General features: G+C 44.1%; 1 long non-coding RNA gene across 1 annotated transcript; it reads right to left on the bottom strand.

Annotated features, from left to right (window-relative positions):
• Nucleotides 1-743: 743 nt before the first annotated feature.
• Nucleotides 744-11,889, bottom strand: LOC141252874 (uncharacterized). Its single transcript, XR_012314141.1, has 3 exons — nt 11,763-11,889; nt 3,864-4,043; nt 744-843 (listed from the first exon to the last, which is right to left on the bottom strand). It is a non-coding gene; the product is annotated as an uncharacterized lncRNA (long non-coding RNA).
• Between the last annotated feature and the right edge of the window lie 1,956 nt (nt 11,890-13,845).

Below are 13,845 nucleotides of genomic sequence, written 5' to 3'. Positions count from 1 at the left end.
TCCACCGTGACTCTATTTGCAACATTCTCCTAGTCACATTGTCCCCTCTACCCGATCCAAGTATTTTCTGGAGACCCACTACATGTGTATCATAAAGTCGGCCCTGATGGTGTTCAAGATAGTAGGAGGCCACTGATGTAAGTGATTTCCCCCTTCTCAAAATCAGCGGCCACCAAATTGATGGTAGAGAAATGCTTTTGTATCCGTTTCCTCAACTCCTGGGAGGTTTGTCCCACATAGACTTGATGACAGGGGCAAATAATGGCGTAGATTACATTTTTCGTTTTACAGTTAATGTAACTCGGGATGTCATACATTTTCTTATCCAAAGGGTTAATGAATTTGTCCCGAGTAGGGTGCATATATTGACATATATTGCAGTCCCCACAAGGGAAAGAGCCATTTAATAAAATGCCCCTGTTCAATTTGCGTGTGGGTCTCTGGAAATGACTTCTGGTCAATATATCCCTAAGATTGGGTGCCCTTCTTGCTGTCAATAGAGGGCGATCTGTTATGACTGACGATGTTTGTCGGTCCCTTGTTAATATGCCCCAACGTTTGTCAAGAATGCTCCTCACCTCTTCCCATTGATCCATAGAATTGGTGATGAATCGTAAATCCGTATTCTGATGTCTCTTGTTGGGGATGAGGAGAGACTCCTGTGTTTGGGATTTAGCCCGCTGGTAGGCTCTGGAAATCACCTTCCTCGGGTAGCCCCTATTTCTGAGGCGATGTGTAAGATCCTGGGCTTGGTTGCGAAAGTTTTCATCCCGAGAGCAATTGCGTCTTGTTCTCAAAAATTGTCCAATGGGAACCCCTCGTCTGGTATGTAATGGATGAAAGCTTGAAAATAGAAGAAGGTTGTTGGTAGCCGTCGGCCCCAATCACATGACTCCGCAACTTCCGGCAGATGACCCGCAAGCCGGCAGTGCAGTCACTAAGTGACAGCAGTGCGTGCCAGCAAGGTCTAGTAGCCGGAAGCTGTCTGAGTCAGGGGAGGTGTCCACGAATGCTAGCGCTTCTCAGCCATAAACAAAAGGGGATAACATCAAGTATAACCACTATCATATAATACATATGTTAATGTTAAATTATATTCCAGCATGTATACAGTACAGACCAAAAGTTTGGACACACGTTCTCATTTAAAGATTTAAAGGGCACACCTGTGAAGTGAAAACCATTTCCGGTGACTACCTCTTGAAGCTCATCAAGAGAATGTCAAGAGTGTGCAAAGCAGTCATCAAAGCAAAAGGTGTCTACTTTGAAGAACCTAGAATATAAAATATATTTTCAGTTGTTTCACACTTTTTGTTAACTATATAATTCCACATGTGTTAATTCATAGTTTTGATGCCTTCAGTGTGAATGTACAATTTTCATAGTCATGAAAATACAGAAAAATCTTTAAATGAGAAGGTGTGTCCAAACTTTTGGTCTGTACTGTATTGTATTATAACTTAATGTGCAGAAAAAATGTGGAAAGTGCTAAGGTGTATAAAGTGCTACTCAATCTAATTAATAATTTAATAAATTACAAAAAATACATTTTGAAAAAAAAAATATATATATTATATTAAAATATAAAAGTGCTATTAATAAAGTGCTGAATGCTACAAATTGAATATAATAGACACGTAACATGCCAGATAAAGAAGTGCTACATTCCACAAATAACCCCCCACATTTACCATTAGATTATTACAATAATAACATGACAAAAGACATAAATAGGCTAAATATTTCCCCAAAATAATATGAAATCATGAATCACAAAATTAGTCACCCAGGATATTGACCAGTTGGTTAGTAGAAAAAATTGGTCCCATAACTTGGACAACAAAGAGCAGGAGGCCATTGGGGAACTACAAAAATGGGATGACGTGGTTTTCAAATCTGCCGATAATGGCGGTAATTTAGTAATTTGGCCCAAAACTATGTATGAACTTCAAGCCAATAAATTATTGAATGCTACAGAAAATTACCATCAAATCCGTTATCTACTTTTCAGGCAGAACTGGTCCTAATTTTGGAAAAAGCTGTAACTGAGGGCATGATCCCAAAACAGATGCTAGATACGATTCTATCATTTAAACCGCGGATGCCGAGTTTTTATTTGATCCCGAAGATCCACAAAGACCCTGCCAACCCCCCAGGTAGACCCATAGTGGCTGGTAACAATGGATTATGTGAGATTATTTGTGACACAATAGATTGTTTTTTAAAACCTCTTGTGGCTACGCTTCCATCCTATATAAAGAATACCACATCAGCATTACATAGGTTGGATAATATGTTTCTTCCAGAAAGCATGATTATGGTAACAGCTGATGTGGAGTCCCTTTATACATCAATCAAACATTCAGATGGGTTGGCAGCGACAGCTTGGTTCATGAGGTCTAGTAATATTGAGCCGAGACTTTCTGAATTGCTGCTAATTTTGTTGGAATTTGTTCTCACTCACAATTGTTTCATTTTTAATAACCATATCTATGTCCTATTACTGGGTACCGCTGTGGGTGCATCTTGTGCACCCTCCTATGCAAACCTGTTTTTAGGGGCATGGGAGAGGGAAATTTTTACAAGCAACCCGGTAGTTGGGATAGACAATGTTTATCAATGGATGCGGTACATTGATGACGTGTGGTTTATATGGGAAGGTACAATGTCTGAATTAGACAAGTTAATGACCAGACTTAATGATAATCCACTTAATATCAAGCTATCTTATACAGCAGGGAGAATATTGGAATTTTTAGATATCCAAATTAACACTCTTGACAATGGATATATCTCCACAGATGTGTATCGAAAGCCTACGGCCACAAATACGCTGTTACACGCCACTTCTTCCCATCCACCGTCAACTATTTGTGGCATCCCTACAGGTCAGTTTCTTAGAGCAAAAAGAATATGCTCTAGTCAACAACTTTTTGAAAACCAGGCTGAAGACCTAGAGAGGAGGTTTAAAAACAGAGGATACAATACAAAGTATATTAAAAATGGATATCAAAGAGCAAAAAATATTACCAGGGAAGAACTTTTATAAAAGAATAAACCTAAAGGTAAAGATAGGAATGGACCGATACGATTGATAACTACATACAAACAGTGGTCTGGTCTGGTTGAGATTATTCGTAAACATTGGCAAGTTCTCCTGTCGGATCCCATATTAAAACAATGTCTGCTGGAAAGACCTTTGATAACGGCTAGAAGATCAAAAAATCTCAATGACATACTTGTACACAGTCATTATGAATCGGCCAAAAAATGTAATCAAAATTGGCTAGAGATCAAGGGTTTTTTCCCATGTGGACGTTGTAAGGCTTGTCCCAACATGCAGAAAAGTAAGAGCTTCAAAAATGCCATGGGAGATCGGACGTATGATATCAGACATCATTTCTTTTATTCATCAAAGGGTGTCATTTATTGTGCCAAATGCCCATGTGTCAAAATTTATATTGGTTTGACCACGAGGGAACTATGTATACGTACTAGAGAACACATTCGAGATATTGAAAAATGAGCAAGTGCGGAGGACCCGTCCCTTCTTAAAACCCTACCGAGACATTTTTACATCCATCATCACAGCAATGCTTCCCTATTGAAGGTTATCGGCATAGATCAAGTCTGTCTGGGACAACGAGGAGGTAATCTTAATAAAATTTTAGCCCAAGTAGAAAGTAAATGGATCTTCAGACTAGGGAGAATAGTGCCACAGGGACTCAATGAACATTTTGGTTTCAGTGCATTTTTAGAATAATTTTTGAGACTAGTAGTACTAATTTAGTTTTAGGGTTTTATGGGGGGTTATTTTATTATTTGTTTGTATAATGAATTTGTGGTATTCTGTGGATACTTACATGTTTTGTCTGTTTGTTCTGTGTTTCCAGTATTTTTGGTTGGTCATTTTTGGGGGTCTTGCCCAATGTTGCCTTGATGCTGCTGGATGCATTCTTGCTGGAATTTGGGACGTATCGGATCCAGGATGGTGAAGAGGTCCCTCTATTGGAGTCGTGGGATTCATTAGAAAACATCATTACCTATGAGAATAATACATCATCTTTATTAAAAGAGACATCATATTATTTTGGGGAAATATTTAGCCTATTTATGTCTTTTGTCATGTTATTATTGTAATAATCAAATGGTAAATGTGGGGGGTTATTTGTGGCATGTAGCACTTCTTTATCTGGCATGTTACGTGTCTATTATATTCAATTTGTAGCATTCAGCACTTTATTAATAGCACTTTTATATTTTAATATAATATAGATATTTTTTCAAAATGTATTTTTTGTAATTTATTAAATGATTAATTAGATTGAGTAGCACTTTATACACCTTAGTTTTTTCTGCACATTAAGTTATAATATAATATATATAAATTATTTTTGTTCACAATACATTAATTATATATTGCCATAGACACCCACCTTATGTATACATGCTGGAATATAATTTAACATTAACATATGTATTATATGATAGTGGTTATGCTTGATGTTATCCCCTTTTGTTTATGGCTGAGAAGCGCTAGCATTTGTGGGCACCTCCCCTGACTCAGACAGCTTCCGGCTACTAGACCTTGCTGGCACGCACTGCCGTCACTTAGTGACTGCACTGCCGGCTTGCGGGTGAACTGCCGGAAGTTGCGGAGTCATGTGATTGGGGGTGGGCACAGGATGACTTGCACCGCCTATCAGCCTTGACACGGCATCTTATCGACAGCTGACACAGTTACGTTCTCGGCGGCGGCACGTATGATTGTTTCGCGCTGTTTATCAGCTATGGCATGGCGTGCTATTATCAGCTGATATAGCTGAGTCCCTTGCAGCGGCACTTATGATTGGCTGTCGCCCACTATTTAAAGACTGACACCCCCTATCCTAGACACGCCCCCTGTGGAAGTATTGACGAAACGCGCATCGGGGTTGAGGGACGCATGCATGCCACACGCAGAGCTTGTCTATTGTTACAGGTAATTTATGACAATTGTTGGATATTCACATGTAACTGAATTTGGGAGTGCTACATTCCATTTGAGCCTTACTATCTACACATTGATTTAGAGACTTGTTTCTCGTTTCATATTGACATTATTTGCACTTTGCACTTTACTCCTTTCAGGACATGGATTTTATCCTATGTGGTCATTTTTTTACCCAATGAATTATGTAATTTGGTGAATAATTGGATTGGTAAATGCTGAATTTTGCTATTTTAGCATATTTATTATAATTAGGAACCTTCCTACCTAGACATAATTTGTTTGGTGGAGCGACAACTGTTAAAAAGGCATAGCTCTCTGCTATCCCTCACAACTGAGGTACTTTGCTTAGTGTATTTTAATGTTGTTAGATAATAATTATCTTTGTATTAATAAAAGATTTAATTTTTTATGACAACTGTGGTGGTCATATTTTGATTACCCCACCTTGTAATTAGGAATGGGGTGTCATTTTCTGATTAGATGGCAAATATATGGCAACATTTTGGCACGTGAATAGCAATAAGTAAGGTAGCCAAATGCTATCTCCAGCTCAACAAGATCAAGGTAACAATTAGCAACCAACAAACGATGCAGCAGTTCTGTCCAGAACATAATAGTGGAGTTCATGACATAAAAGTCCTTCATTTTATAAGACAGTGGTGGACATATTTTTAATTCTCCTATAGACTGAATTTTTTTTTATTTTCAATATGCTACACAATTAAAAGATGGGCAAGAAAATGGATGTAGTCTAAATTGCGATCCTCTTTGTCCAAATTGTGCCACAATTTTGAATAACTTGATCAGCTAAAGTAAGCCAACTAATAGATGATGTAGATTCAGATTAGATAGTCTAAAGAAGTGCTAAATGTATTAAATAGAGTGAGGCACTTTTATATTAAAGAAGTTGTCCACTACTTTTACATTGATGCCCCATCTGTAGGAAAGGGCATCAATGTCTGATCGGCCGGGGTCCCGCACCTAGCACTCCCGCCGATCAGCTGTTATCGGTGCCGGCGGCCGGAAGTGCTTGTGTGGCGCCCCGAGGGTTTGGTTGCCACAGGGGTATTGCACCTCAACCAGAGGTGTGATATTCCACTCCCAGATAAGGATGGAGTGTGGACCAGGGCTCAGTTAGCTGCATACACACACTCACCCCATTTCCGGGGGACAGCTCGACGGTGCTCCCATTTATGCAAGCACAACTGACCATGTCCCTGGCTGGAGTGGGGAGGGGGGAGAGAACCCAGTGATGTGGGAGCAGTAGGGGACAGTTTCTGGAGCATAGGAAGGAGCTCATTGGGTGCAGGTCACCTGAGCTCAGACACGCAGAAGCAGATAAAAGGTGGGAGCCATCTTAGAAGTTCGGTTCAGAGAAGCAGAGTAAAGGAGTAGAGAACTGACAGGGAGCCGAGGCTCAGCCTGAGCTCAGCTCCACGAGGCAGGCCTGGAGAGAAGGCCAGGGCCAGAGAGGAGAAGAGGAGAAGGAGAAGGAAGAAAAGAGGAGAGACAGAGGAGTAGAAAGGCTCCAGAAACAAGAAGGCAGAAGGGACCCTAAGAGAGCAGAATGGACAGCAACCATTGCAAGCCCGCGTTATATCGGGTGAAGGGTCAGGCAGTGGAAGGGTACCGGATTCCCAAGTTGGTGGAGGTAAATCATCCCTCGGCCAAGAACCGGAGGTCGTGATCATTTATTGGTGCGACCCCTTGCTGCACCCACTAGGAAGGCACCACATAGGGTCAGGGAAACTGGCGCCAAGTTTTACCAGAGAAGGCCCGAGGCAGCCGGACAGAAGCGTGGTCACAGGTGGGGCACGAGAGGCCAGAGAAAGGATAGAAGGGGGTCCTGTGCCACACTCCTGAGTTGCCTGGGGGTTGACTGAGCCCCTCACCTTGTGGACGCAGCACGGCTTGGGCAGTCATTGCTGACAGAGGTGACCTGGATATCAACTGTGAGTAAAAGGCCTGAACTGCACCATTGGACTCTGTGTGATTTATGCTGCGCCTGCACCATCACCCCCAGCATCCACCTACATTGCCCTGAGGCTACACTCTTCCCGTGGGGAGTTAATCTATCCCTGTGCTGCACACCAACACCAGCCTCAGTTGTCTGCCTTGCAGCGGCGGTCATCCCTGACCGCAATCCACAGGTGGCGTAGTCGGAAATTCAAAACACTGATAAACAGACTGCCACAATTTGGTCTGACCACCCTGAGCCACGGGATCGGGTTGCCACTACTACCCCCAGCATCGTACAGAAGCCCGGTCCCGGGTGCCCCACGGCCCAGGGGGCGAGTCACTTGCTTGCGGAGCTTGGCCATCTAGTTGTAGTGGCTGCCGCGGGGTACTGCGCATCCGTCTTCTATTCATTTCAACGGGAGGCTGATGTGTGGTACCCTGCGGCGGCCACAACAGCTAGATGGCCAATCTCCGCAAGCAAGCACTTCCAGCCGTCGGCATCCGTCAGCACCAATAACAGTGTAAAGAAATTTCAATGATAGACAGATAAAATAAAATTAACGCTTTGTAATGACCCTCAAGGCTGCATAGCTATGGACTGGTTAAAATCCCAGTTTGCAGCTATGCCAAATTTATCTTTCAGCAGGATAATGTCCCTATGCCTGACTACTGCTCCATTTCATCTTAGAGTACGTTCGTATGGCAGAATTTTCGTGCTGCCGTGAAAAAAAACTAACTTTACACAGATAGCACTTGGATCAATGTTAATCAATTGGGCTGTTGAGATGATGGTTTTTTCACACCAACCGAGAGAAAAAAATCACACCATGCACTAGTCTCTTACTTATGTTGGATGAAATCAGATCCCATATGGATCATAGGTATTGCATCCCAATTTTCTAGATACATTGTAAGGCTGTGTGCCCACTATGCGTTTTTTAAGCGTTTCCGCAGTGGCAATTCCGCTGCAGAAACGCTTAAAACCGCTTGGTAGAAGGTCTGCCATGTTCCCCAATGATAATCCTCACGTGCTGTGCACATGCTGCGGAAATTTCCGTTGTGGATTATCATTGCGGAAAAATCCGCAGCACTACCAATTATTTTGTGGAATTGCGGCGTTTTCGCCGCGATTGACTTGCATTGAATTGCATAATATCCGCATGACTACATGTGCACATTCGAATATTAAGCGATTCAATGTGTGGATGGTACCCGGATTTGGAGAAGAGGAGACACTCCTCCAGACAAGGGTACCATAGAACCTGTAAAAAAAAAAGAATTCAAATAAAAAATATACATTATACTTACGTTCTGATGGCCCTCAGCTATGCATCCTTGCTTCCCGGCAGCTCGCGATGGTCTAAAAGGACCTGCCATGACGTCATTTAGTCATGTGACGGGTCACGCAACCGATGACGTCGGCGGTCGCGTGACCAATCACATGACTAAATAACGTCATGGAAGGTCCTTTTAGACCACCGCGAGACACCGTGAAGACCTGAGGCATCGCTAAGGAGACCTGGGGCCATCAGAAGGTAAGTATAATATTTTTTATTTTTTACCATTCTTTTACGGCCACACTATATAAATCCATACCGGTTGCATGGATTTATATAGTGTGACCAAGTTGTCAAGCACTTTCCAAGTGATGCTAAAATCACTTGGAAAGCGCTTGTCAACCCGCATGCGGAAATGCATGTGAAGAACGCTTCACTTCCACTTGTTCCTGGCAGGAAAAACGTATGTACAATTCGCATGTACAATCCGCATGTACAATCCGTATGTACAATCCGCAGGAAAAATCCAGAGCATTTCTGCATCGTGGGCACTTAGCCTAATTCTTAACACAGGAAGTCGTATTTGGTCTTAACTGCTGATTCCTGTCTTAAGCTATGTGCGCACGTTCAGGATTTTAATGCAGAAAATTCCTTAAGGTTTCTGCCTCTCTTGGCTGCTGCAGAAAAAAAGTGCGTTTTCCCTCATTTTTAAAAGCGTTTTTGTACAGCAATGAATGCTGTGGGGAGCTAAATAAAGACAGTTGAAAAAAAAATGTTTTTCCTTGCCCAACCCCTCTTTTTCATTCTCCATTTTCAAGTGAAAATGCCACATCCAGAACAGCCTATTCATCTCCGCAAGCCGTATAGAAACCTGTTATTGATCAGCGTTCTCAATATCCTGTGTCTTCACAGAGAGCAGGTAAGCTAAATTTAGGTAATTAAGAATGTACATGTCATGGTTTTTTTCTGTGGTGTGCACTAACCAATTGTTTCATAGGAGAAGAAGGGTGTAAATAAACTGTGGGTGCACCCAATAGTACAGGAGCGAAGTGAGAAGGGGCACTTCTATGTGCTATATCAAGATCTAAGGAGTTAAGTTATTATCATATGGGAAATAAGTCTAATATCATCCATGTGTAAGGATTTGTTAACTTTTTTTTTTTTCAGATATTCGGAGAAATTTATCCCCTTTTGCAGAATTCCGATACAGGTGTTTGACCGGCTGCTCAATCTTTTAGCACCCCAGCTGAACTATACGGACACCGCAATGAGAAAGGCCATCTCTGCTGAGGAAATGCTGCTCATCACCTTGCGGTAAGTGAAAATAAAACAGCAGAAGCGAATATCTGCTTTGAATGGCGGCCACGGGCCACTGTTAAGAGGTGGGTCTTCATGACAGCAACAGGGGTCATCATGTGACCCCACTACTGTTAATGCAATGCATTGGCGCCCCGTCATCACATCATGGGTGCACTGATGGGTGCCTGGAAGAATGTGCTTCTAGCCGCTACATATTAAATCCCGCTGTCATAGTTTGTCAGCGGATTTAACTGCAGCCATTACCTGCATCTGATGACTTATGAGTCATTTCATGTATTTATTTATTTTTTTTAATAAGAGAAAGAGGGAATCTACATATGCTTTAAATGTAATAATGTCGTCTTGTATTCCTTTTTTTGTTCGTTTCTAATCATCTTAATTTTCCTTTGTAGATTTCTGGCCACAGGAGAGAGCCATACATCACTGCATCTCCAATTTAGGGTTGCTAAATCCACCATTTCCAAAATTGTGAGGTGCACATATACCGTCATCTGGCAGAAGTTGCAACCCATCGGAATGCCTTCCATAACTGAGGAGACTGGGCTGCAGGTTGCAGCAGACTTTCAAACTGTGGCCAATTTCCCTAACTGCATAGGTGTCGTTGAAGGCAAACATGTGAGGGTTCAGCAGCCACCACGATCAAGATCAAGCTTCTTCAATTATAAGAAGTATTTTTCTGTGGTCCTGATGGCGGTGGCAGATGCACATGACAAATTTGTTGCCATTGACGTTGGTGCTTATGGCAGTACTGGGGACTCTCGGGTGTTGCGATCATCACAGAGTCGTGCACGCAGATATGTGGAATGCACCTTCGGAATCTTGTGTAGTCAGTGGAGGATCTTTCACACAGCCATCCAGTTGGAAACAGAAACCATTGACACTGTCATTAAGGCATACTGTGTACTCCACAGCTATGCTCGTGAGTATAGCACTGAGGTAGATGAGGAGTCAGAGCTGCAAGAATTACTTACAGTGGTCAACTTGGTTCCGGGAAGGCAATCCAACTCTGGTGCCAGGGTGCGAGAAAACTTCACTGACTATTTCATGAGTCCTGGAGGTGCCGTGCACTGGCAAAACTCCTGTGCTGGTGGAGTGTAGCCTGACCAGCAGAGAAGATCGGATCCCAATTGAAAAAAAAGAAGAAGATAACCAAGAAAAGTGTTGTTTCTATTTTCTAATAATATTTTTGCAAATATTTTTTTCTCCATAATAAACCTCAATTTGTTTGACTATCATTAACAGTCTCCAGCAGTTTCTGAACTATTGCCTTCTCCATGGTTTTCTGCTCAATCTACAACTCACAAGTCAATGTAAGTCTATGACAGCCACAACAAGGCTAGAATGTGGCTATCATACACTTACATTGTGACCGTTACCTCTGATTATGCTCAGTCACAAGATGGTGAAGCAGTGTGGGATAGGCTCCAGTAAACAATGTTTCACACGTCCTGATATTTCAGGTGCTGCAAAAAAGACCATACCTGAGATATCTGTGTGGAACTGTGTTGCATACGCTTGCCGCATCACTATCACACGTACCGGTACCTGTGAATCTGCGGTACAGTTAGCTCTCTTCCCAAGTACTGGTTTCTGAAGGAATCACTCACCATTGTCCCCTGCTTGCACTGTGATCAGCACTAGAAAGGGACAATGTTGACAGTAATATTCATCCCCTGTTTTTTCTAAACTGTTGGAAAATATGAAAAAAAGGAAAAAATACATGACAATTACCTGGTTAGAAGCGACTACACCCGTTCATGAGCACAGTAAGTAAATTCACTTGCTGCAGCGAGCTGTCCCCTGACCTGCGCTGAGCTCTGGGGCCCGCTTAATTTATTTTTACCACTAACCAAGCACATATAAGATAAATAGCTATAGTTGGGACCCAAATATCTTTTCTATTGGACAATACATGTCATATGTATTCCCTTTTATGTTTGGTGTTGAAAAAATCAACAAATATTTTTAAATGTAATTTTATTTTTATAACAAATAACTCCAAAAATAAACTCCAAGAAATAATGACAAACATTGTCAAAACAGAAAACAAAATAGAACAAGAAACGACTCATGACAAACATTGTCTATGAACTTGAAACTTTCCCATAAACAGAAAAAAACTATTTTGGAACCTGTCAACGGTTTTGGCCCATAAAAAGTATGGCCAGCACCTGTAGGCACTTATTCTGTCTATAGGATATAAAACTACACACCTTTTACTATAGTCCTCTACGCCATAATCCAGTTTGATGAGTGTCGCTGGTCTTAGTCTGACACCTGCTCGAGCCCTGCAGTGGCTGTCCTTCATGTGGATGATGTTTCTTCTATGACGCTCAAAGCAGGTGCACTTTTGGACCCTCCTCACTACAGAGAAGCATCATCCACATGAAGGAGGATTGACATGACAAGCAGAGGGGAGGTGCCGGATCAAGAGCAGTGATACACATCTGCCTGGAGCGTGGTGTAGTCATGGTCTATAATAAAAAGTGTTTTTCAGACAGTGTTTATGAGACTAAAATACAGCATTCCAAAATATTAAATATAAGGACCTACAGGTGCTGGTCATAGTTTTTATGGGCCAAAACTGATGACAGGTTAAATATCAATCAGATCGTTAAAAGTGATGATACTCTGGGGAATACCCATAACCAGGGAAAGTGTCAGATATGTAACTGTGGCACCCCAGGGGTCTGGTTTCCACAGTAATGCAATGTTATGTCTGAGAGCAGGTGGGAGGTCTCTTGGTCAGGAATCCTATGCATGCCACACCTCCTGCCCAGTCCTGGGAGGGGAAGGACTTCCCCTATATAAACCTGGGGCTGAGGCAGGGTTAGGAAGTTCAGAGGGAGAGTTCAGCCAGGAGGGCTGACAGGGAGCTGTGGCCCCGGCTGGGCCCAGCTCCTGGGCCATGCCAGAAGTAGAGAAGAAGTAGAGAAGAGAAGCAGCATAGGAAGAAACAACAGGAGCTCTGTGGGAGCAGTGCTACAAGGAGTCAGGGGCTGGCAGCTGCAGAGCTCGCCCTGACTGAGAAGTTATCACCGGACCCGGAGTCCGAGGCTGTGGGGACTAACTCCTACCCAGCAGCAGAATCCGTCAGGCAGGGGATTTCAGGTCCTCTGGCCAAGAAACCCGAAGGCACAGTCACACGCATGGGACCAGCACCGCCGTCGTGGAGCGGAAGCTACTAGAAGGCCCCGAGTCACCGGCCATACGGGTGAGCACCACACGGTACACTCAGGGACGTGGGCTACTTATACCCGCCTCTAGCAAGGTAGCCAGAAGAGTACAGTCAGTTTGGGAGGCCTACAACTCCGCCTGGCCAGGGGAGATCCCATCTGCTCAAGGACTGACCAGGCCCCGATTGCTAGGAGGTACTCCGGGAGGGTCTATCTTTGTCACCAGTAAAGACCCTGAATCACACCGCATCGTCTCTGAGTGATTCCTGCTACTCCCATCATCCACGTCGGCTGCCCTGAGGCCATACCCCTCCCGTTGGGGGTTATACTATCACGCTGCACAATCCTACCACCGGCCTCAGCGGTCTGCCCTGCAGCAGCAGCTCCTTAGCTGTACTCAATGGGTGGCGTAGTCGTCCAACATCTACCGCTGATACAGCGCCGCTCAGTTTGACTCCCTGGGCACGGACCGGGTCACCGCCACGAGACTACAACCCTCAACAGATCCGGCTCCGGGTAAGCTCCCGCGTGCACAACGCTGCGCGACACAGGCCCAGGGGTGCGTCAACTTTTGGCGTAGTCGGCAGGATCTCGTGCCCGCAACCACCGGGTACTGCGTGCCTGAAAAAGACTGTTCAAACTTACCAGTGGTGAAGTTTCCCGCCATCCGGCGCCATCTTTTGCCTTCTTCCCGCCATCCGCGAAGTTTTCCCGCCATCCGGCGCCATCTTCTGCCTTCTTCCCGCCATCCGTGGAGTTTTCCCGCCGTTGGACGCCATCTTGAAGACGCCGCGCGGGAAGAAGAGGGGCGTGGACTCCGAAGGCGCGCGAGAACTGAAGCCCTGCCTCACGTCCGGACGTTGCGTAAGGTCCTGGAAGGAGCCCAACAGACGCCGACGTCACAGGAGCGCGACGGAAGGTCCTCGACCCTGACGATCCACTGCGGAGCCGCGGCCTACGGAAGAGGATCATCGCAAGGTAGGCCACGGTCCACTGGGGGGGAGGAAGATGTCGGATACGGAGGAGAGCTTCACCGCTTCAACCCCCGCCAGCGCCACCGCTGTTGCGGTCATGCCTTTCACCATGCCCTATATCCCTGGAGCAGCCTGGCTACCCCAAT

Source organism: Phyllobates terribilis, unplaced genomic scaffold (genome assembly GCF_046119375.1).
Source record: "Phyllobates terribilis strain yellow unplaced genomic scaffold, ASM4611937v1 Scaffold_2__4_contigs__length_985480577, whole genome shotgun sequence".
In the NCBI taxonomy this organism is placed as follows: Eukaryota; Metazoa; Chordata; class Amphibia; order Anura; family Dendrobatidae; genus Phyllobates; species Phyllobates terribilis.
The sequence above is the reverse complement of the archived record's forward strand: the minus strand, read 5'-3'. Positions and strand labels throughout refer to the sequence as shown.